At 37.1% G+C, this 24,694-nt stretch overlaps 1 long non-coding RNA gene across 2 annotated transcripts; it reads left to right on the forward strand.

Annotated features, from left to right (window-relative positions):
- Nucleotides 1-1,072: 1,072 nt before the first annotated feature.
- On the forward strand, nt 1,073-5,311 carry LOC144197190 (uncharacterized). Of its 2 annotated transcripts, none has more exons than XR_013326482.1 (4): nt 1,073-1,202; nt 1,533-1,606; nt 1,690-1,831; nt 4,560-5,311. It is a non-coding gene; the product is annotated as an uncharacterized LOC144197190 (long non-coding RNA). The 2 variants fall into 2 exon arrangements; XR_013326483.1 differs by having other exon boundaries at nt 4,563-5,311.
- The last annotated feature ends 19,383 nt before the right edge of the window (nt 5,312-24,694 follow it).

Consider the following 24,694-nt stretch of genomic DNA (forward strand, 5'->3'; position numbering starts at 1 on the left):
CTACATCTTTATTTTGCCTTCATTACTCTAAAGTCTGCCTTACAGCTGACTGGCGACCAGTCTAGGATATCGATTCTCTTTTGCCAGTGCTTAGCTATGAAAGGCTCCGTCAATCCCTTCAACCTTTACAAGAATGCATGGTATAGAAGATGACTGACTGACACCCCAAAGTATTCTTGAATTGACGTTCAACATAAAAATGAAAAAGCATGAAACATTGATGCAATGCTGGTTGAGTAGGTTTTGCTTTGAAGGTTCCAATCCCATTTTTGCTCGTTCATTGTGTCCTGGGCAAGACACTTCAATCAATTTGGCCAAGAGAAAGTGGCTGTTGGTGGTCAGATGGCCTAATGGTGCAAATTGCCTGCTGAGGTTCTGTCAGTCTGCGTATAGTAGTAGTAGGTTGCTTCCTAGTCTGTTTTGAATGAATAATTCAACACAAAACATCTTTGAGTTTTCTGAAAAGCACTATATAAACCCAATGCATTATTATTATTATTTAAAAGTCCTTGTGATTGGCTACAGGATGCAAAAAAGAAAGTGGCAAAGTGATGACTAACACTTCTAACTTTCTAAACCAATCAACTCAGTGTTATGATGCAAGTGAAACATATTTTGGCGGTAAGGTCATGCTTTGAAAGAGTGGGATGCCATACTCGGGCAGCATTGCTATTGTCATAATCACCCCTCTCATGTTCCCCTCTGAGACTTCTCCGTCTCGAATACGGTGATGATATTAATACTAATCGTAATATTCTCGGCAATAGATATAGTCTCTGTTGCTTTGAACTGTAAATGGGTTGCGTTTGGGGGAAGAGACGCGATTAACGCAGCGAGACTGTATAAGACGGTAAATCTGGAGAAGCAGAGGCGTCACATACCCCCCTCCACCACCACCATAAACAAATAATCCAATGCTACTTCTCAACACCCCCCCCTCCTCCTTGCCATCTCAAATCAGTTTGGATTAGGACAGAATACGGGGATGTTCTCTTTAATGTCACACTAAGAGAGGGTGCATCTTCCCCTTCTTTCGGACCCCCGCCTGCACCTAAACCTTGCACTGTGTTTAGCCCTGCTTAGCCAAATGAGCTCCTAATAAATGCGGCGCTGAGCCCCTCTGCTGCGGAGCAGCTTATAATTGGAGGTCTTTCTTCTTCGCGTTGGAGAGGAAAATATTAATGAAGAGGTGGAGGAAAAAGGTGTGTGTCGAGGGTGTGTGCATTTGTGTATGTTTGTCAGGTGCAGCAAATGCCGGAAGGGGGTGAGAGTGTATGCAAAAGGTGGAGTGATTCAAGGAAATTGAGGGTGTGTGTGTGAAAGAAAATTTCTAAACTGTTATTGTGTTACATTTCATATGTGCGCTAGCTACTCGTGCCTCGTTCATATGTAAATGCTGCTGCATCCCTTCACTTTAATGCAGCAGTTCACAACACACTCCTGATATCATCATCGTCATCATCATCATCATCATCATCATCATCCCACTTGGTAGCTTGATTGAACTGCTTTTTCACACTCTTCTCTCTAAGGTTTAATCCTGCTTGTCACATCCCTGCTCTCCGAGTGAAACCATTTTTGTGCTAATATAATAAGGAAATTGCACGTAAGTAGTTATTTAAAGCTTTTGATTTGCTCGGAGCTTGTATTATTTATTCATTCTTTTTCTGAACCACTTATCCTCACAAGGGTCGCGAGGGGTGCTGGAGCCTAAACTAGCTGACTTCGGGCACAAGAAGGGGGATACTCTGATTTGGTGGACAGCCAATCATAGGACACAAGAAGACAGACCACCGTTCACACACACTCATCGTTAGGAGCAATTTAAAGTGTAAGTATCAGTGTAAGTCTGATGAAGGTATGGAGAATACGACAAAAAACATCACAATAATATCCATATTAGTATTAAAATAAACCGGATTGTCCAATGTTAACACATAAGAAGATTTTTTAAAACTAAAATCAGGGGAAAACATTTTATTTAAGAGCTATTTCAGTAATTTTATTTACATAATTCTGCATTTGCTTCTGTTGATTAAAATTATAGGTAAACAGCAATAGTTTTTGTCACTGGTTTTGGCTATCATTCATTTTTTTAACTCATTGTCCTTTACAACTTTTCTTCCAATGCCGCTCCTCCCCAAAAATCAGTTGTGGCCCAAGCTTAGCTGTAACACTGAACAGGACAAGTTGTAGAAAGGTTATGGAAGGAGGGATGTCAAATTGAATTCTTTGATTAGTTGAAGATCCTGCAAGAGAAAAAACATCAAGAAACCGCTTGTTTCTCAATTAAGATGATTATCGCAAAATTTCATTTTTCACTTTCATTAAAATTTACATTCAAAAGAAGAGACATGTTAGTGATGTGTAATAACATCAGCAAAAACAACAATATAAAAGCAATGTGTTTAATTTCATTGAGTTACAAAATTATGTCATTATTCACATACTATAATAGTTTTTTTAAAAGGCAGAATTTTATTTTGGCAGTATCTTTCGTGTGTTTACTTATTGACCTTGTAGCTTGCTGCAGCCATGCATGTGCAACAGTAAGGAATAAGCACACATATCGGTAAGGTTTATCACCTAATTGAGTGACCTTAGACTGAACTATGACAGAGTGGGCTGATGGATGAGAGACTGATGAAAGAGTGTTTTTGACACATCTAGGAAGAGATTGGGCACCTATGTGGTTATCTATGTATGGTGTGGTGATGTTTACTCTGAAGTTCCTTTGACAGTTGGGATGATGAATGGATTCTATAATAGTTTTACCGTTATGGCCCGGCATTTTTTTGGCCCTTACATACCATAATGTTAAGCTTAATGGTTTTAGATTTCAATCCCTTAGCCCAGAGACTAACACACTAATAATCAGGGCTTGGAAAATTTTATTTTTTATATCAAAAAAAGTTTTTTTCTGTGTACATGCATTTGAAAATTTCTCTCACACGACATAGAATGGCTGAGGGAAATTATTGCAAAAAATTTTTGTTTGGCGACCAATATTTATTATTTTTTCAGTATAAAAATAAATATATTCATATCGCAAAAGCTCAACTGAAAATATATTTACGGAAATATATTGCAATGATTTTCTACCAATTATTTATTGCCAGTCGGTAAACAGAATTAGTTGTCAATGAATTTATATCCAGAGCATAGCTGTGATGCTGTTGAGCAAGAAACAAAAACCCCAACTTTGCAGTTTTTTCTATATAGGTCCACTTTTATCTAAACTTTTCCAGACTAGCACCAAATTAGTGTAAAACTGTGAATCTGAAAAACTTTTAATGGTTAAACCGTGTCTCTGATCAACGTGGAGCTTGAAGTATCACTTCAGTATGTTTTTATTGCAATATTTATATTATAACAAGGCAGAAAAAGGTCTGAGGGGACAGACAGAAAGAATAGATATAGAGAATAGGCCTACATACATTGGTACGTCTGTTTACTTTCGAATGTCTACATAGAAAATATTTACGTTATGAAATGTTATGGTTTCATGTGGTGGCCCGTGGTAAGCTGGGATAGGCTTCAGCACCCCCCACAACCCTAATGAGGACAAAGCAGTTCAGAAAATGAGATGAGAAATTAATCCGTTCCCACCCTCTGAAAAAAAAAACAGGATATTACAATGGAAAACATCTTTTTATTTGTTCTAATTCACCACCTACTCACAGTAACAAATACCTCCTATCTAGTGGTCATACTAAAATGTGACATAACTCAGTACAGACAGACGTAATGGAGGGCACGACCGAGAGAGAAAGAGAGAGAGAGGGAGGGAGAGAGAGAGAGAGAGAGAGAGAGAGAGAGAGAGAGAGAGAGAGAGAGAGAGAGAGAGAGAGAGAGAGAGAGAGAGAGAGAGAGAGACAGGACAGCAGATAGACTTGATGGATGGCAATGCGCTAGTAACATACATTTTAAATTTAACTCAAATGACCTTTGATTACTAAAAACTTAAATATACATTTTAATCTTGTGTTAAACCAAAAAATAAGCCTTCTTGTGGGATAACTGAGGGAAAGATGTTAATGTATTCCACCGCGGCTTTTGAGTCAGAACTTGCTGCTTCTCCATACCTCAGAACCGAATATATCCCAGTTCGTTTTTCAAAATGATCGCACCAGCCACAAATTGATTGGAAGGGTGGTGCCTTTTTCAGATGCTTACTTGCCCACTGCTTTCAAGTCCATGTAGATGCCTTTGGCTTTTGCGCAGATTATCGACTTGGTCACGCTATCTCCAGTAAAAAATGCAACCTGTACGGCCTGGGCCGGTGCTCGTAGATATCCTCATGTGAGGGAGATGCGGTGAAAAAGATATAGCAATGCTGTTCTCATAAACGACCTCTCGCATACTCGGCCACCCTGATGGCCGCATTGGGAACCATCTTGTATGACTGTATCTCAAGGCAAAAATTTGCTCAAAATGTTCCTTGTATCTCAAATTTCTCATATGTTTGGACAGTCGTATGTCAAGGTATTACTGTATTCCTAAATAATATTGTAATTTTAGGAAGTTATCATTGATGATTATTTTTGTATGTGTTACAGCAGTAGCTGCAGTATGAGATGAATAGCCATCAAATCATTTATTGGGGGTGGATTGATTTGGATGAAGCAGTATTGAAGGCCTAGGTGTGAGATTCACAGCCCACCACTGATAATAATGATAAAGCACAACAGCTTGTTTGCTTCATTAATTTGGAAAGAAATTGCAAATATTTTGAACATTGTGGACGAATGGACAACCGGACTGTGACCAAGAGAGACCAAAAAGAAGGAGCTGCCAATGTTGCATTCCCTACTACAATATCAGTCAAAGTCAGTATTAGACAATCAAAAGTGATGGCGTGGCAAAACACATGTAAACCTGGTTCTGAATGTCAGGGCAAATGCCATTTAGCTACTGGGAAACCTCTTGTAATGTTTTTATTTATTTACTTATTTATTTAACTCATTCATGTTCATAAATGACACACAGAAAGCATGACATTTTATTATTATAAACAACAACCCTTACTCAAGCTTAATGATAAGCACCAAGGAAAATGATTCAATGTTTTGTCCCACACATTAATATTTTTTTTGTTAATAACTATTGTAACACACTTCTTTTGTGTCATCTGTTTCAGGGTCTAAACATATATCTTCCTCCGTTGACCATGAGAGAGTGGCTCTTAATATAGTCTTTTGTTTTCCTCATCAATTTCCAATAGTTTGAATTACATCACCCTGTTTAATTTATTGTGAAATCCAAGGGATGTAAATAGAAATTGAGTTGTGGTATTGTGGTATATTGATAGTGATGCCTTTCAGGTTGCTTAGCACACAAATAGATTGCTCTATTTGTGGAATTCCTTGGTCAAGACAATGACAAGAGCTAGAGTGTTAATGACTGCTTTTGGCAGTCGAGCTTGATATCTGTAATAGAGAGAAAGAGGTGTCAATACTTGACAAAACCATGGTCGCCCGGAAATCTTGACCATGTCAAAGATCCAACAAAGGCCGAAGCATTTCGCAAAAGCACTCATGGTAATACAATATTACTTTACTGAATGTACAATAATTTTAACACATTTCTAGAAAATATAAAAACCTGTACTTTAAGCGATTGATTAAGCTTCAGGGGAGCTTCCATCCATCTAAGAGAAATCTGTCATGTTGTGCAATTTAGATTTCAACCAGCATTTTAATGAACTGAATGAAGTTACTGGAATTGTCAGTGGATGGTTTTATCAAGTAATAAATACCAAAACTTATATTTCATGTCAAGTTGAGCTAACTATCGTGCTAACATCATCTACTAATATTGCTGACCTTAGCCTTTGGCATTAAGATTTTTGTTCTTTTGCAAATTTTTATCAAGTTAAGATTTTCTCAAGCCTCTTTGTGTTTAGAACAAGAACATTGAGTGATCGTCATATTCCATTTTTCTTATGAAATGTCAAAAAAATAGTCAGGTGCCAATCCTCACCTGGATCACTGGATCATATCTCGGTTAACTATGGATGGTAAGTAGGGTACACCCTGAATCAGTTGCCAGGCAATCGCATAGCAAAGTAAATAGTCGTGCATTCATCATTTCCACTACACATATTGTAGTCAACCCACTTGCTTTAACCTTGAAATATAATGGAAATGCAGAACTGGACAAAAGAGGCAAATCAAGACATAATGCATAGCTGAGATAGGAATTGAAATATAAAACTGATTCAATGTAAGGTGTGATCAGTATGTCCATGTTAATAGCAGGAAAATAAGAAGCTAGAGCTGAATGCATGTGTGAGAGAGTGTCAAAGGGTCATGTTCATTATTCCAAGTAGCAAAAGAGGGTGTTCTGCCCCCTAAAAAAAGGTTGACCTGAGCCACAGAGTGAAGGCAAATACAGAAAAGCCACTGTATGGAAAGGAAGACAAAATGAAACATGACAAATAGAAGAAAGAAGCATTCTCTCTCACAACGTGTCTCTCATCAACACTGACAAAAAGGTCTTGGCTGTCTTTTGTTGATTCCCCTTTCCCTCCTCTCGCTCTGTTTTCAGTGCTAATTTGATTTCTAGAAATCAGGGTTTTGTCTCATCAAGTGACTGACAGTTGCCTTCGCCTTAATGAATGCCGAGTGAAAGAAAGAGAAAAAAAGATTGGTACGGATAATGCTGCTTCTCCTCTTGCTTCTTCTGTTATATCAAGCTCTGGTAATTAATTCACACACATATCTGCAACATTAGTTCCAGAGGAGATAATTAAGAAAATGATTTTGCTATTGTTCCACAGCATCTATCCAGACAACACTGCTATCTGTTGTTAGAAAAGCTACTAGTCACCAATAATGTATCTTTAAAGGGCAGAGCTTTCACATTCTGTAATTACATGACAGATTTGAAGCAATGCTATTAATTGAGAGGAATATCAAGTATGGGCAAGTGTGTGAGCTGTTGGAGAGCGATAGCGTATTTAGTACATTTGTGTTAGGTTATCATTTTCCTGTGTTTTATTTTCCGGAATTTTAGTAACAAACATGTTAGTGTGAATTCTTTGATAGAGTCTGATGGTTGGCCTGTCAAAGTTAATTTTTAATGACTATTTCCCGTGTCCATCTTGCTAACATCAAGTAAATAAATACAAGAGACATGAAATCATTAAGCACCAGACCAGTTTTTATATAATAGATTGTAAAAAAGGAAGTCTATTTCTCCATACTTTGGCAGAAAGTTTGATTGACATGCAAAACAAACAGAAAATAAAATGGCAATTGAAAAGGACTCAAAATGGAAATTACTGTATTGCTTCTAAAATCATAGTACATGAAGATGTGGGAAAAAAATGGAGTACTGAGAGAAAACCCTTGAAAGCACAGGGAAAACATGGAAAGTCCACACAGGAAAGCCAGAGACTGAACTTGAACCCTTTATCTCAAAACTGTGAGGGCAATGTACTAACCACTCCAATACCGTATTTCCCTGCGTTCTTTCCTTATCTCACTTTTAAAAACAGACCCATGGATAAAGAATAGGCACGAAAATGTCAAAACTGGAAAAACACCTATAATCACACCTGGGGATTCTCAGTAAGAATAACTTAAGCTTTATGCTCCTGGTGTCCATCTATCGCTGCTTGTTGGAGTCGGTGCTGTGGGGCCACCATGGAGCAGATGATCAATCATTAATTTTCCGAACTGCTTTATTCTCACTAGGATCGTGGAGGGTGCTGGAGCTTACATAGGGCCAGAGGTAGGGGGCACCCTGAATCAGTGACCAGCCCATTGCAACGCACAAGGATACGGGTAACCATTCGCTGTCATACTCATACATACGGGCAATTTAGAGTGTCCAATCAGCCTACCATGAATGTCTTTGGATTGTGGGGGGAAACCAGAGTACCTGTATAAAACCCACATGCACCCAGGGAAAGTCTATAGTATATATATATATATATATATATATATATATATATATATATATATATATATATATATATATATATATATATATATATATATATATATATATATATATATATATATATATATATATATATATATATATATATATATATATATATATATATATATATATATATATATATATATATATATATATATATATATATATATATATATATATATATATATATATATATATATATATATATATATATATATATATATATATATATATATATATATATATATATATATATATATATATATGTATATATATATATATATATATATATATATATATATATATATATATATATATATATATGTATATGTATATATATATATATATATATATATATATATATATATATATATATATATATATATATATATATATATATATATATATATATATATATATATATATATATATATATATATATATATATATATATATATATATATATATATATATATATATATAGACTTTCCCTGGGTGCATGTGGGTTTTATACAGGTACTCTGGTTTCCCCCCACAATCCAAAGACATTCATGGTAGGCTGATTGGACACTCTAAATTGCCCGTATGTATGAGTATGACAGCGAATGGTTACCCGTATCCTTGTGCGTTGCAATGGGCTGGTCACTGATTCAGGGTGCCCCCTACCTCTGGCCCTATGTAAGCTCCAGCACCCTCCACGATCATATATATATATATATATATATATATATATATATATATATATATATATATATATATATATATATATATATATATATATATATATATATATATATATATATATATATATATATATATATATATATATATATATATATATATATATATATATATATATATATATATATATATATATATATATATATATATATATATATATATATATATATATATATATATATATATATATATATATATATATATATATATATATACGTATTATCTAACTGGGAATTCTGTTCCCATCCATGACACTCTGAGGCCTCTCTGGTGGTCGACTTGACGAAATTCAGTCGGTCATCCGGGATCCACCCGGCGACCGCCAACCCAACTCGCAGGCAAAAGTCTTCACTGGCTTGACGCCAATAGACGTCCAATCCATTGGACGAGTCATCAACTAGTTTGCGTGTGTAGGAACCTATCAATGTGCTCGTCATCTGGAAAATAACATTTTTCTGCCCCTTCCCCCCAACCTGCCATCCACACCAAATGGGCTGCCTTCCCTCCATCCATCCAAGATGGCCGAGCCAACTCAGCTGGCTTTTCTTGATCTGGAGGAGCAGCGGCTCTTCTCCGAGCCCCTCCCGGATGACCAAACTTCTCACCTTAACTCTAAGGGAGAGTCCGGACACTCATTTCAGCCATTTGTATCCAGGATCTCATTCTTTCGGTCACGACCCACAGCTCGTGACCATAGATGAGGGTAGGAATGTAGATTGACCGGTAAATAAAGAGCCTCACATTTTGACTCAGTTCCTTCTTCACCAGGACGGACCGGTGCAGAGTTCATACCACTGCAGATGCTGCACCAATCCATCTGTCGATCTCCTGCTCTATTCTCTGCTCACTCGTGAACAAGACAACAAGATACTTAAACTCCCCCACCACGGGAAGGACCTCATCCCTGACCCAGAGATAGCATGCCAACTTTTGCCGACTGGAGACCATGGTCTCAAATTTGGAGGTGCTGACTCTAATCCCGACTGCTTCACACTCGATTGTGAATCGTTCCAGCGACAGTTGGAGACACCCGTGAGGCCGGGCATAGCCCGAAGAGACTACATGGGTTCCTCTTCACATGGGGTTCATATATTTTTTGATATTTATTTGTAAGTTTTGGCCCACCTGTGATTACATAACAAATAAGTAAAACCTCTTGTTTTCAGCATTATTGGTTTTTTTTTGTCTTCTTAAAAAATAATTCATTAATTGAATTAATATTCTTATTATATTCCTTATTTTTTTTAAACCTTTTTGTATGGATGAGTTTGCGTGTGGTTGTGTGTCCATTTGAATCATGTTAACATTTCTTGTTGAATTTATTAGACCGCTTATGATTAAGAAACAACAATATACAATGTTCACATTCTCATCCTCCTTTTAAATCCCCCTTTACCAATTCCTGCATAATTTCAAACATGTTTTTTCAAGTCGCTACACAGACGCACGCACACGCATAAAATCTAAAGTGCGTTGAGAATAAATTGTCATACCTCACATTTTCCTTGAAAGTTGCTTGGCACGCTGAAATCTTCACGTTGTACCTCAAATTGCAGATGTAGCCTGGAAGAATTTCAAAATGAATGCAAATCTTCCTCACTCTCTCTCTCTCTCCCTGTGCCGGAGGAAGCACTATCTGTCCTTTGATTCCAGGGTGAGACGGTTGCATTTCAGTGAAGCAGCCAAAATTGCAGCAGTTGACTTAATATGGATATGCAGCCATGACATTAAAGAGCAAGACATAATTGAAGAACATAACTACAGGACATCTCTGAATGAGGTCGGGTGATGGTTGTCACAGTGACGAATTGGCTATAAGATGGTGTAGCGGAAAATCTATACTCTTATTATTATTTTTTGTATTCCTTATATCTGTCACTCATCCTTTTTTATGTCAATCCGTTGTTTCCTTTTTACTTACTCATGTTAGGATGACACATTCAGATTTACCACACTGTTTTCACGAGAGAGACTACAGACACTACCGTGTATTCCGGACTATAAAGCGTCGTTTAAAAAAAAATGTTTGGCCAAGGTTGCCACTTGTGTGTGAAATTGTTGTTTTTATTATTATTATGCTGAACTGCAAGAAGGTGCTCTATGCCTGTGTTGATCATTTCAACATTGGTGGTAGGTGGACATTTTGCTTGTCCCTTCAGGGGTTGCCAGACAAATCCAACCCATGGAATCCCCTGTAACTTTTAAAAACAACTGAGAAGGGGTTGCCAACAAATTTCATTTAGATTTATTTATACATTTACATAAATTACAAATTACATTTATTTTTTTCTGCAAACAAATATATTCAGACAGTTGTTGACACTATTTAAAAAAAAAACAGTTTTTAGTTTATATGCCTTTCAAGATGACATGTTTGTTCTTTGTTTTGGATTTTATTAAAAACAAATTACTCAAATATGCAACGTATACACAGGTGCAATTCATAGTCTAAAATATGGTAGTTGAGATCAATCCAGAAATTTTTAAAATATAAATAAATATAAAAGAGACACTTATACTCCTCTTGCCACACTTTAGTTCAACTATATTTTATGGGGCGTCTAATTATTGAAAATGTGGAAAATGGCTTTCATTACATAGGAGTGTTGAGTAAGCGTGCATTTGCCCAAGTTTTGATTTGTGACCTTTTTCAACCCCTCAAGCTACATTTTTCTATGTGACCACCATCATAACTAACAACTAATTGTGATATCATTGGAGAAATCTGGAGACCAAGACTCAACAATCCAGCAAGCATATGGCATCCCTAGAGCCAAATTGGGATTTTATACTCTGGCAAAATTAGACAAATTGTTCTCAATGAGGAATTTATAGAATGATGCCCCTTGTGCATAGATATTCACATTTTTCCAAACAGATACAAATATTGTGAGGGAAAATAGACCATGTATGCACACAGAAGCACACGTCAAACACAAGCCCCCAACTGCTAACAACACATTTTGGTACCTGCCTTTGCCAGGACCTGACAATATGTTCTTGTGTATTTGGGTGCGTGCGTGTGTGTGTGTGTGTGTGTGTGTGTGTGTGTGTGTGTGTGTGTGTGTGTCTATTAATATAAAGTGAATTGCAGTTAGCCAAGGGCATCATCATGTTTGCAAACAGCCATTACATGTGCACAGTACACACACACATGTAGGCACACTCCCTGAGGAGTCACAATTGTTTAATGAATCAATTAACCGCGTAGCCTGCTGAGAGATAGGAAAAAGATTTAGAGATAACTGATGAACACGTTTAATCCTGAGTGAAAGAGGTGGGGTGAGAGATAAAATGACACATGAGGAAACAGTTCATTTGTTGTGAATTTAAAATGACACTAAATAGAAATTGAGTATTTCAATTGAAATGATTACCAAGCTCTTGCAAATTGTTAAAAGAAATACTAATAAGCAAACATGTTTTGCAAAGTAAATCCCATTTCTTGAGCTCTTATATTCAGCATTCTAACTTTTTTGATGAGAGGGTTGGGAAGCACGTCGGCCTCACAGTTCTTTGTTGAGGGTTCGAACACAGTTGTGTCCTTACTGTATGGCATTTGCATGTTCTACCGGGTTTGTGTGGGTTTTCTCCGGGTACTCCAAAATCCTCCTAGTTGTAAGTGTGAGCGTGAATGGTTCTTTGTCTTCTTGTGCCTTGCGTTTGGCTGGCCACTGATGCACATAATTAGCAGGGATATGCTCCAGCACCCCCCGCAACTCTTGCGAGGATAAGCGCTTTCCAAAACGAATATTAGATTGTGAATATAGTGAAAAATATTAAGTGTAGTATCAAATACAAACACATCCTCACCATTCCTTTGTTTATGTTTGAATATTCTCTTCATGGTCATAGGTGAGATGGACCCCGCACATCTGGTCAGAAACCAATCATAACCCTGCAAAGTAAACCATTAAAAACTTTCAGTTATTTAGTCATTCCTTGTTCTCAGAATCTGTTTCTTATATATTAATTAATCAAAAATAATTTCAGAACAGGCATGTATACTGAGACCTTTCTCATTAACATTCTACCACCACCACCAATTAACCCAAGTGCGTCTTTTTGGAATGTGGCAAGAAATTGGCAATACCAAGTAATGAAAAACTTCATGATGAAGCAAATTGATTTCACAAATGTAAAACACTAAAACGTGTAATGCCTTTCATGAGAAAGAAAGAAAACTTGCATCAAATATTTTTTTCAAGAATGATTGAAAATTCATAAAGGGTCAGTGTATTCTGCATACGGTATCCATCTTTTCTGTCTCTTCACCAAGATTTGGAATTTTATTCAATTCCTCTATTAAAGTACATACACATCTTAACATGTCACTATCAGAACCTTCAGTCTCCAAAGCTTTGCCAATTTGAAGAGAAGCTTCTGTTCAGTAGACATACTCACTTCAACCAATCAGCTCAGCCGAGAGTGTATGCGTGAAAGTGAGAAAGAGAGAGGGGGATGCCCTGCTGGGTTCGCAGAATTAAAGGAAAATGTCTATTTGAGAGGAGCCTTTGAAATTTCACACACGTAAAAACGTGCACATACACCTTCTTGTATTGTCCATCTGGGTGCCCATTACCAGAGAGAAAGGTTTTAGTACAGTATGGTTAATACATTAGATTGAAAACAAAAAATAAATAATCTCATTAAGCTCCAGAAGGGTGTTAAGTGTGAATTTTTAATCATATAATCTATCCAAATATGTGTTCTTGTTGTATGTTGTACTTTGTTTAACATGACATCTGCTTTTTTTTCAATGACTGAAGAGAGATTTGTCAAATCTTGTTGTCTATTTGACAAATTTGACGAGTTTCTTTGTTGCATCATAAAATGTATTCGATTCTAAAGGCATAATATTTACATTCAATCCTTTTCCGAATTGCTTAAGCTGACAAGGGTCGTAGGGGTGCTGCAACCCAAACCAACCAAGGGTACTAGGCAGGGGCCTGAATCAGTGGCCAGCTAATTGCAGGGCACAAGGAGACGGATAGCACAAAAACACCTCTACTTAGGGGCAAACTGTGCCCTGCATGATATTGGGACATGGGAGGAAACCAGAGTACCTAGAGAAAACCTGTACAAGGCTGGAGAGAACATGCATCGAATCCTCGACCCAAGAACTTTGAGGCCGACGCGCAAACCACTCATCTTTCTGCTTAGCACTTATTTAATATTGAAAAAGTAAAAATAAACAAAAAACTTTGCAAACTCATTGTATGTGAATGAAGAGATCAGTTTTGAAAGCAATGAATTGGGAGTTTGTTTACTGTAACAATAAAGGCATTCAATCCAATTCAACAAAAAAAAATACTTGTGAAGTTTGCACTGATTTAAAAGAAATAACTCACACCACTCTCCTCTACCTAAATTGTGTGTATAATTTATTTTGAAGTACATGGTCTTTTGAAATTTGAAGCCACAAGCTTCAAAGCAGGGGGACAAAGTATCTGCTTTTAGTCTGAAAATTAGTTACATTTTAAACATTCATTGATCACGTCAGCCATTTTAGTTGGGTTCTAGCTTCCAATCAGATCTGAACAGAGAACACACCGATTTACAAGCAAGCAATGGGTTTTCAATCTATGGCTAATGGGCCAACTGCTCCCCAGTTTGTATTGGCAATGTGGCCATGGGTGGCACTGGCAACTGCCATCAAATATAGTTCAACTGTTTGAGATCAATAACAAAGAAACTATACAAGGTCATAAATTGTGCTATCTTGTTTTTTCTGATATTTTATTGCTATTGCTGGACATTTTCTCTAGTTTTTTTTAAATTGTGTAAATATATTTTGTTGCCTATAGCCAATGTTCCCCCTGAGCTGTGCGCCTGCACAATTGCGTACTACTCCCGACTTCTCTGCGCAGCAGCAATCATATGGCGCGCAGTAAATAAAATCCAAACTTTATTTTTTAATTTTTTTTAACCCTTTCCCCATGATGGCGCCGTTTATGAGGCAGCCAGTGGCAATAGCTCTGTCCACTTTTATGTTTTATTGTGTTTTACAGCATGTTTTACATGAAAACTTGGAGGGAACATTGACATGCATCTTCTTATGGAAGGTGTGATACTGGTGTGCCCATAGCAAGCAATGATGATGTCGCTCACTCTGGTAGTCAGTGCGCTCAGGGAGGTTGTCTTTCTGCCCAGAACCAACGAGAAATTTGAGGGAACATTGCCTATAGTGCTTAACTCACTCACTGTCGTTGACAGTTATAAATATCAAATCCATTTCCAATGGGAAGGCTAGCTTTGAGTGGTCATATTTCGATAGACCTCCACTCCGATTTGATTAGGAAGGATAACAGCGATCATTCTTGTCAAGACGGAGTAGATGTCTGTTGATTGTCTAAAAAATGTTTGTCTAAAAAATCTATTAACAATCTTTCTGACTAGAAGAAGTCCTGGAGCTACATTTATATTATCTTAAACGTGTCTATTCAATCACTCAAAGAAACAAATATTTTTTCTTTTTTTCAGTCTTTTTTACCCCTACTTGGGTTCCCAATCTGACCAGCTAGTGTGGACCACACCTTAGGCCAACGTACTTATACTCATTGCTCGACTGCTCGCTCTGCAAACTTTTACCCTGTGGCAAGACCAAGCCTGCCCGTCAGACCTTGTTTTTCCATGTGTTTGTGTGTGTGTGTGTGAGTGTGTGTGTTAGAGCAATGTAGGGTAAGGGTGTTGTTCCAGCTAGTTTACTCACTCCAAGCAAATAAAATCTCTGATGTGTTTTTCTTGTCAAACTAGATGCAGCTGACAACAACTAAGATGAAAAAACTAAATTTCTTTCTGTATTTTTTTTCAATGTCTTTTGTCTTCTGTTAACTGCTTTCATTCTTTACTGTTGTTTTGTTTGCATTCCCATCTTCCAGTTTCTCCCTTTCTTTCCCCATGCTTTAAAGTGATCCACCCTTTTCTTTCTTCATTTGTGGAGAAAGAGAATGCTTTACCCACAAGCAGCTTTTCACAACTGTTTGGTGATCCTGGTTACAAATTTGTATCCAAGTCTATGGGGCTTCTGTTTGTGTGTATTTGTTTTTGCAAAGCCAGGTGGCCTGGGTGTGAGCTAAACTCAAATCCCATTTCCTATGATATAAAGACATACTATAATATCTTGCTTTGATGGCGTTTGAAACATGAAGAGTTGTTGTCGACTGCGGGTCAAAGGCACTCGGCCATGTCTTTTTCCAAGCACAAATTTAAGCCTTTCTGTTTTCCTTCATTCATTTTCTGTCGCGAGGGACCTTGGAGGCTATCCCAGCCAACAATGGGCACCATGTGGGGGACATCCTTAAATGATGGCCAATACAGGGCACAAGGAGATGGACAGTATCCATGCTTGCCCTCATACTTAAGGGCAATTTATAGATTTTTCACCATTCCTACGCTTCGAGTATTTGGGATGAGGGAGGAAACCAGAGTACCCGGAGAAAACCCATGCAAGTCCGGGAAGAAAATGCAAAGTCCATAAAGGAAGGTTCGGATCGAAAGTTTTCTGTTTTATATCCTCAAAGTTCTGCAAATCGGAGCAGATTTTTTCGGGGGGAAATTGTTTTTTGTAATCAAAGTAGAAAGCTCTAAATAAAAAAGGGATTTTTTTTCAATGGAAAGAGGCATTCCCTTCTGAAGCTGCTGCTCCCACAATCCGATAAAGCAGTAAAATATGAATGGTGATGAAATGTGAAAATACTTTCTGATGTGTTCGGACCGGGTCAAGTTGATCTCGTTTGTGCTGCATTTCAGCCTTGCTCTATGGACCTGTGGTCTCTCCTTTTAATCTCAGGGAAGAGATGCTCTCACTCTGGAAAAATACCTTTTGGAAAATAACCACTGCTCTTCAAAACCACTTCTATCACTTGTTCAGACAATGCAAATTCACAAAGGTCTTGAAAACACCGGCACTATTACACAATTACAGATGAAGGTTTATTTGTGTATTTAGTGAGCAATTGAACAGTTTTTCCTCAGCATAAATGTTACTGTTATAAACATGTTCCTACACATTTATTATTTAGCATCCGTTAATTCTTCTACTATAGTTATACTACTATAAAATTTTAAACAATAAAATTATTTGTTGTATTTACTACTGTTTAGTCTAATGTTTAACTATTCCATTCCTTTTTTTCTTTAATTATGTATTATTTACTCGGCAAATCTGTTTTCAATTACACTTCCTTGCAACTTTTAAAAACAAAATCGACTGATGTTGCTCTTTCTTCAAAGAGATCAGTGCCAAAATAACACTTTGTGGCAAGTAATAGATGATGATTTTTTAACGTCTAGTTTTTGTACATGCATTTTCCCTGTGGTTCTTCATAAATTGTTAATAAAGGCAGATGGAATTAGAGGTATTGGAAATAAAATCACATAATTTTTAAAGTTATTTTTGATATATGTGCTCATTCGTTTAGTAAACAGCTTATACACTCAGGGGTTTTGGGATTGTTGAAGGTTGAAGTCTATACCAGATGACATTTAGATTTTTATGAACCTCTTTAAGAAAAAATATCATCGGTCTCAAGTTTAGAACCACTCTTCAATGTTTTACACTACTTTAAAGAATGAGTATTTCTTAACTCAGGCACAGTCACCCACTTGAAGATCAGACACTTTGAAAAAGACAGATTTGTTGACAATGAGTTTCGAAACAAATCTTTACCTTTACATTACCCCTGACTAACAGCTTTGACCTCCACTTTAACTTGAAACACTATGAATATTTCATTTTCTAATGAAAAAAAGATGACCCATAGTATTTGATTCATTAAATCAGAGTTAATAGTGTTATTTTTCAGACACCACGTTATATCCACAACACAATCAGTGACTTTTTAGTTTAAATGTGTGACTATTAGTGAGTACCGTATTTTCACGACGATAAGGCACACTTAAAAGTCTTAAATTTTCTCCAAAATAGACAGGGCGCCTTATAATCCAGTGCGCCTTATATATGGAAAATATGGTATTTAGCTTCTACAGTCAAATTTGAAATAGAATAAGGCTGGAAAGCAATAAAATCTGTACTGACACTGATAAATGCAAAAAATATATTGAATAAACAATAGTACTTCAACCAATAGTGGCCTCCACGCAGAATAAAAACAAAAAATCCTAAAAAAAAAAGAAAACGTACTGTATTTTCACGACTATAAGGCGCACTTAAGTCTTATATTTTTCTCCAAAATAGACAGGGCACCTTATAGTCCAGTGCGACTTATATATGGAAAAAATAAAATGTGCCATTCATTGAGGTACATCTTTCAAATACGGTACATCTTTCACTTCAGTTCAAACTACATACTACAAACTACAAACTACATACTACATACTACAAACTACATACTACACACTTTATTTTATTTTGGCGTTAACTTGCCCAGAATTTTCTTATCATCGAAATGTATGATTACTTCATACTTTAGTTTGTTGTCATAGTGTCTGGATCTCCTCAAAGGTGAATAACTTGTGGTTGTTTACTTAAAACCTAACCTTTGCATTTTGGAGTATTGTTAAAGATGAGGGACATGTCAAATTTAGGGTGTCTCTATTCAACCTAGATTAAAGTCTAACCTCAAAGAGGAAGGGCAAGGTATGCTGTCTGAAAATGAACTTGTTGGAAAACAATTATTATTTCCTGTCTGCATTCATAATAATTTTCACCTTGAAAGGAATGTGCACTAAGCATAAAGTTGTAAAGCTAGATTTGACTGGAATGCACGGTTAACTGAAAGGATTAATAGATGCTTTGACATGAATGGATGACTGATTTAGACAAGTGGAAGAAGTCTGAGAGAGTCCATGAGTTTAAGCATCAGTCATTCACAAAATGTGTGCAGATGCATGTTCACAAGGCCAATTTGTTGCACACGCGCACGCACGCGTACTCGCTTACAGGCACACATACTGTTTCCTCTTGTATTTGTGTGTGTAATGTCAATCCAATCTCTGGTTTAATCCTCACACTGCAACCAGACGGACAAGCCCACCCAAGTGAATAAGCCCAAACTAAAGTAGAATATGTGTGGAAAGTATGCGCTACTAAGTGCAAATGTTCTTTGTCATGTAATTCAAATGACATGTTTTGGATGTAATGGGAGTAAAAAAACACATTAATAGGTGTAAAGCTGACAGTGACGTGAGGTTCACAATATTAGCAATGAAAATACTAAGGTGGGAAAAATGAACACCTGAGTATGATCCATTTCATTAGACCTATGAAACCGAAGAAAATGCGGCTGAATCATCTGGACTACTTAAAAAATGTATACGACAACAACAACAACAACATTGGAGCTACAGTGTTTTTTCATATGCAGTTAAATTAATCTCAAAATCCATTTTGTACTTTTTTTCAACATATTCCAACATAAAGGTTACATCAAAATTCACAATAACTTGCTGTACATTTTCAGAAATTGATAGCTTTTATATACTCTAAAAATTCAGCTTTCATTTGGTGTTTAGTAAAGAACTTGGTAATAAGAAATAAATCCAGAAACCAGCAAATTTTGTCAAATTTTAATCCAGTCAAATTTATTTAAAGACCTTAAACATCAAATATCACAGAAAGCACTTCACAGACAAATTAATAAATGGGACAGAAATACTGGACATTAAATCAATTAAGTTCCATCTCTCATTTAATGAACCGCTTTATCCTCACCAGGGTCGTGAGGGGTGCTGGAGCCTATCCCAGCTGATTTGGGGCCAGAGGCGGGGGACACCCTGAATCAGGAGGAGACAAACACTCATGCTCACACTCATAACTAGGGGCAATTTAGAAGGTTCAATCAGCCTACAATGCATGTCTTTGGAATGTGGGAAGAAACCGGAGTACCTGAAGAAAACCCATGCAGGCCCATGGAGAACATGCAAACTCCTCACAGGTGGACCGACCTGGATTTGAACACAGATCCCCCACTGTGAGGCCGACGCGCTAACCACTACTCTGCCGGGCCCCTATCGAATAAGACATATCAATAAAAATAATAAATGTTTGTTGTTGTTATTCATGCACTATGTGGTGAAAGTGAAAAGTGAAAATCTCATTATACTTTTATAATGACAATAAAATCATTCAATTAAAGGTGCTGTCTGATGACCCATTCTCAAACACACAGAAGAAAATAGATGGATATATTTTTATTATAGCATTAGAAAGTGAATATTGTCCAAATGTATGAGTGATAATATGCATCACACTTAGATAATTATTATAAAGTATTGAAGACCACTCGCCAGGTTGTTTGAGTGCTGGCTAAAAATGAGTAGTATTGGACTAGGATTAAACTTCTAATTATTTTGTGTCATATGGTTATCTAGTGCCTCAGCCTCCGCAACTTAAAATCTCAACAATGTAACTACGACTTTGAGGATTAATATAAAAAATAAATAAAGATAATCCATGTTCAAGCCATAACCAGCTGACATTAAAAGCTGAGTTGCATTTTATATTAACATGAGACATGTTGCAGCTATACTTTATGCACCGTACACTGTATGACAAACAGCTAATCTTTATTTATGCTATCCCAAGTCTGTCGTATATTAAGCTGCTATTGCATTATGGCCATTGGCAGGTAAAATACATTAAGCCTGACTAGATTTGGCAGCAGCCAAAAATATATAAAGTAGGACTTTTCGGGTCAAAAATCCAAGATAAACAGTAAAGTGTACAGCTATTACCATGAAGTACCAGGAGAACAGCCCAAAACTATATTGCACATTTTTAATATAATTAAGCCTGGAGAAATCATGTGAAAATGAATTCCACTGATCTGAGAGTCTCACCTCATCTGATCTGATTTTCTGAATCACTTTATCCTCACTAGGATCACAGGAGGTGCTGGAGTCCTCCCCAGCCCAGTTTGGGCCAGAGGCATGGGACACCCTGAATTGGTGGCCAGCCAATCGCAGGGCACAAGAAGACAAACAACCATTCATGCCCAAACTCATACCTTGGGGCGATTTTAGAGTGTCCAATCAGCCTACCATGTATGTCTTTGGAATGTGGGAGCAAACCGGAGTACCCAGAAGAAAACCCATACAGGCTCAGTGAGATGTCAACCACTCGAGCCCCGGGCCACCTTGTTCTGAGAGTCATGTACAAAAAAGAACAATCTAGGTATGTTCATGCTAAAAAATAAAACTAAAGACATTCTGGTGACCCCTTGGTGGATCTGTGTTAGAAGCTTCGGAAGGTTGATTGCATCTGAAGGATCCACTTGGGATGATGTGTATCATTTACATGGGATGATTACATCAATGTGTGGGGGAGTTTGGACGTGCATGTGTCCACATGCCTGTTTGTCTTTTCCTGCCTACATATGTGTGCATGTCATTTTTTTAACCGATACAAAACAGACAAAAAATGCTATGACTTCCAGGTATACTAGCACAATGGTACTTTACGTATTTGACCACAAACTGTGAGACCTCACAAGACAAGAAGTGAGAGAGGATTGCAAAGTACTTCGAAAGAAGTGTAGAACAGGAAGTGTGTACACGATGACATACAGTGACATCCGGATGTACAGACTGAAGCTTCAGAGAGAGAGAGATTTCTTGAATAAACAGCAAATATTCAATAATTAATAGTCAACTTTCGGGACAATACCAAATCACCCTAAAAAAAACGTATGGTTCTAAAATATCAATGAGATTTAAAAAAGCAAAACATGCAAATAGTACGGAGTACCAGGTCAAAGGCAATATTTTGTGATGATCAAAACACCCCCCCAAAAATCTGTGGTCATATAATGATCTCTGTTAACATCTAACGTTGTTCATTCTGTCGTTCATTCATTTTCTGAACCGCTTCATCCTCACAAGGGTCACGGGTGGTGCAAGAGCATATCCCAGCTGACTTTGGGCCAGAGGCGGGGGACACCCTGAATCGGTGGCCAACCCATTGCAGGGCACAAAGAGACAATCACTCCCACTCACAATCACACCTAAGAGCAATTTAGCGTGCCCAATCATCCCAATATGCATGTCTTTGGAATGTGGGAGGAAACTGGAGTACCTGGAGAAAACCCACAAAGGCCCGGGGAGACCATGCAAAATTGTATAATGCCTTTCCTATTCCTGCATCCTCACCCTCTTCCTACTGCAACAAAGAAATTTCCCGATTACGGGATGAATAAAGTTATCCAATCCAATCCAATCCAACACAGGTGGACCGACATGGATTCGAACGCAGGACCCCAAAGCTGGAGGCCGATGCGCTAAACCACTTCTCATCCAGGCCACCTTATCTAATATTGTCACACATCAAATTATTGACCATCTTTGAGCATTGTTGTGATGCCATGCAAATTCTAGTGCTCTGAATTTATAAACTAGAGTGCCAATTCACAACAGTCCAATCAAAAGACTTTACATAGTTTGGTGCAAATCAGAATCACCAATGTCTTAACAACCATGGTTGTCAAATAAAATCTGTCATAAAGGGTAAAGGGGAAATTAATCTATTTTATCTTGAACAACAGCCCAATAGTTTTAATAAAAGTGACTTATTATTCTTTAAAACTTTTGAAATGACTAAAAATGCACACATTCAACTGTAAGTTTACTTTTAAATTCTGAGTATGGCTATCAAGGAATTACATTTAAAAATATAAATAGTTAATGGCTTTCTTGGTCAAATATGTTCCAATATGGAGAAATATATGATATTATGCCCTGAAAGTTATGTTGTACAGCTGGAGTGTTTGATAAACAACATTCCCTCATTTGCATTTTGCACTGATTGACGTTTACAGTATTACCTTGAGATACAAACTTAATGCGTTCTGGGACTGACCTCGTATGTCAATTTACTGCAAGGATTAACAACAAAGGAAGTATGTCACATGTGATGTACAAGAACAACTGACTGCAATTTTGGAATCCAATTCCGAATTCAATTTTTATATTTATAAAAAATTAACACGAGAGACCCCCACCCAGACTTTTCGGTTTGGGGTACAATAACTACTGGGTTATGAATCAAATATTCAAGATTAAACTTTATTGGCAAACTTAGAATTGTGTGTCTTTTTTTTAAGTTTGTACTCAGAGTGCTATTCCAGTTCACCTAGTTTCATTTTTTTGGGGGGGTGGGTGGTTGTTCTGTCTCTCCTAAACAGCAGTGGATTAACAAAGTTCTGCTCCGTTTACCTTTACCTGTCAACGCTGTTAGGCCCTGTGTGTGTGTGTGTGTGTGTGTGTGTGTGTGCAGAAACATTTGTGTGTGCGCACACGTGTGTGTGTGTGTGTGTGTGTGTGTGTGTGTGTGTGTGTGTGTGTGTGTGTGTGTGTGTGTGTGTGTGTGTGTGTGTGTGTGTGCATTCAACCATGAGAAACTAACTCTAAGACCCTACATCATGGGTTACGTGTAGGTGACAGCTAAACAGACCCACCCAGAACACACACACGTTTGGAGAAATGTCAAATAATTGATTTTTGTTTCACCTACATTTAATGCTACACTCAAAATATAAAAGTGATTCAATCCACGAGTTTTGGTGGTGTTTTCTTATTTGTAAAAAGAGAAAGAAAGGGTGGCCAGGAAGACACAAAGATTAATAAGAGAAAAGGTAAAGAGAATGTGTTGTCATGTTGTGTGGTCCCGTGTGAGCACGAGGAAGCTGCACCTCCACGCCTCACTGCCATCCTAGCCTCCTCCATCCCCCCTGCACCAGGAGCTTGCTCTGGCCTGTTAACAGGAAGTTTGTTCCTAAAAGACACACAAGCATGATTTAAGTATATTGTCAAGAATTTCCTCATAAGCTCTGTTGCAAACAAGAAATGCTAAAATAGAAATTATTTTTTTAATATTGCCCGTTAGTAGATTTGCAAGTGTTGGTGAAAAACTTTTATCCCACTATTTGAATATGTGAACAAAAAATACTAAAGTGTTGTTTCTTTTTTATATTCGGTCTGGGAGTGGGAAAATTGGGTGCTTAATGGTTTAATCAATAAGAATACAATTAAAATACATTCAGGTCAGCATTTTTATGCTAGGAAATATCCCCAAATTTTTTTTTGCCCAATTATTTGTTAATAATTCATCAGCATCCAACACAGCCAAAGACAAAACAATTCATAGATATATTAAAATTGTTAGAGCAATTATAATTTCTGATTTCTGATGTGACAATAAGCAGGTTAAGGCCTCTGCAATTTTAAGAACATACTTAGTTTTACAGTGCAGCGAACCTTTATATTCCTAGTACAGGCACTCCCCTACTTACGCCGAGTTGCGTTCCGAGCGCTTGTTCATGAGATGAAATTGTTCATAAGTTGAAATTGTTCAAATTGAAGTTGATTCAGTGCTAAATTTTGTATTAGAATTTATGTTTAATGCCTATATAAGTATATTGAAGGTTTATGGGTAAGTGCATCTGTATGCTTGTATAAGTAACCAGCATTGGTTTGTACTGAAAAAAAACATTTAATAAAATGGAGAGAATACATACAGTACTGTATACATAAATTAGAGAGAGAGTGAGATTTACTAGAAGCTGGCCGTAAGAAGCTATCTAAAGACGATTGCACGGCGAAGCAATACAAAATGGAACATACGACCATTTTTTGACATAAACGCAATTTGCAGACATGTTCGTATGTACCGTTGTTCGTAACTTGAATGTTCGTAAGTAGAGGAGCATCTGTAATTCCAACTACATCCACTTAATAAGTAAAATATCACGTTGTTTTCAATCTTTGTGCCAGGACAGAAACCCCTTGACATCTTATTGTGATGTCATCCTTTAACTTATCGTATCACGGGTCGAGTCTAAATGTCACTCGCACGAATGGTTGACTGTTTTTAAGTTAGTTCCACTCCCTGACAGTGGCTTGACTCTGGGAGAACATAGAATCAAATACAACTACGCTACCAGTACACGTACTTCACCTGAAATATAGATTTTTAATGCAAGTTAGAAATAGGACCGTTTTTCACTTCTCACGTGATTTCTCTGTGTGAGTTCAGAGAAGGGCGGTG

Source organism: Stigmatopora nigra, chromosome 5 (assembly GCF_051989575.1).
Source record: "Stigmatopora nigra isolate UIUO_SnigA chromosome 5, RoL_Snig_1.1, whole genome shotgun sequence".
In the NCBI taxonomy this organism is placed as follows: Eukaryota; Metazoa; Chordata; class Actinopteri; order Syngnathiformes; family Syngnathidae; genus Stigmatopora; species Stigmatopora nigra.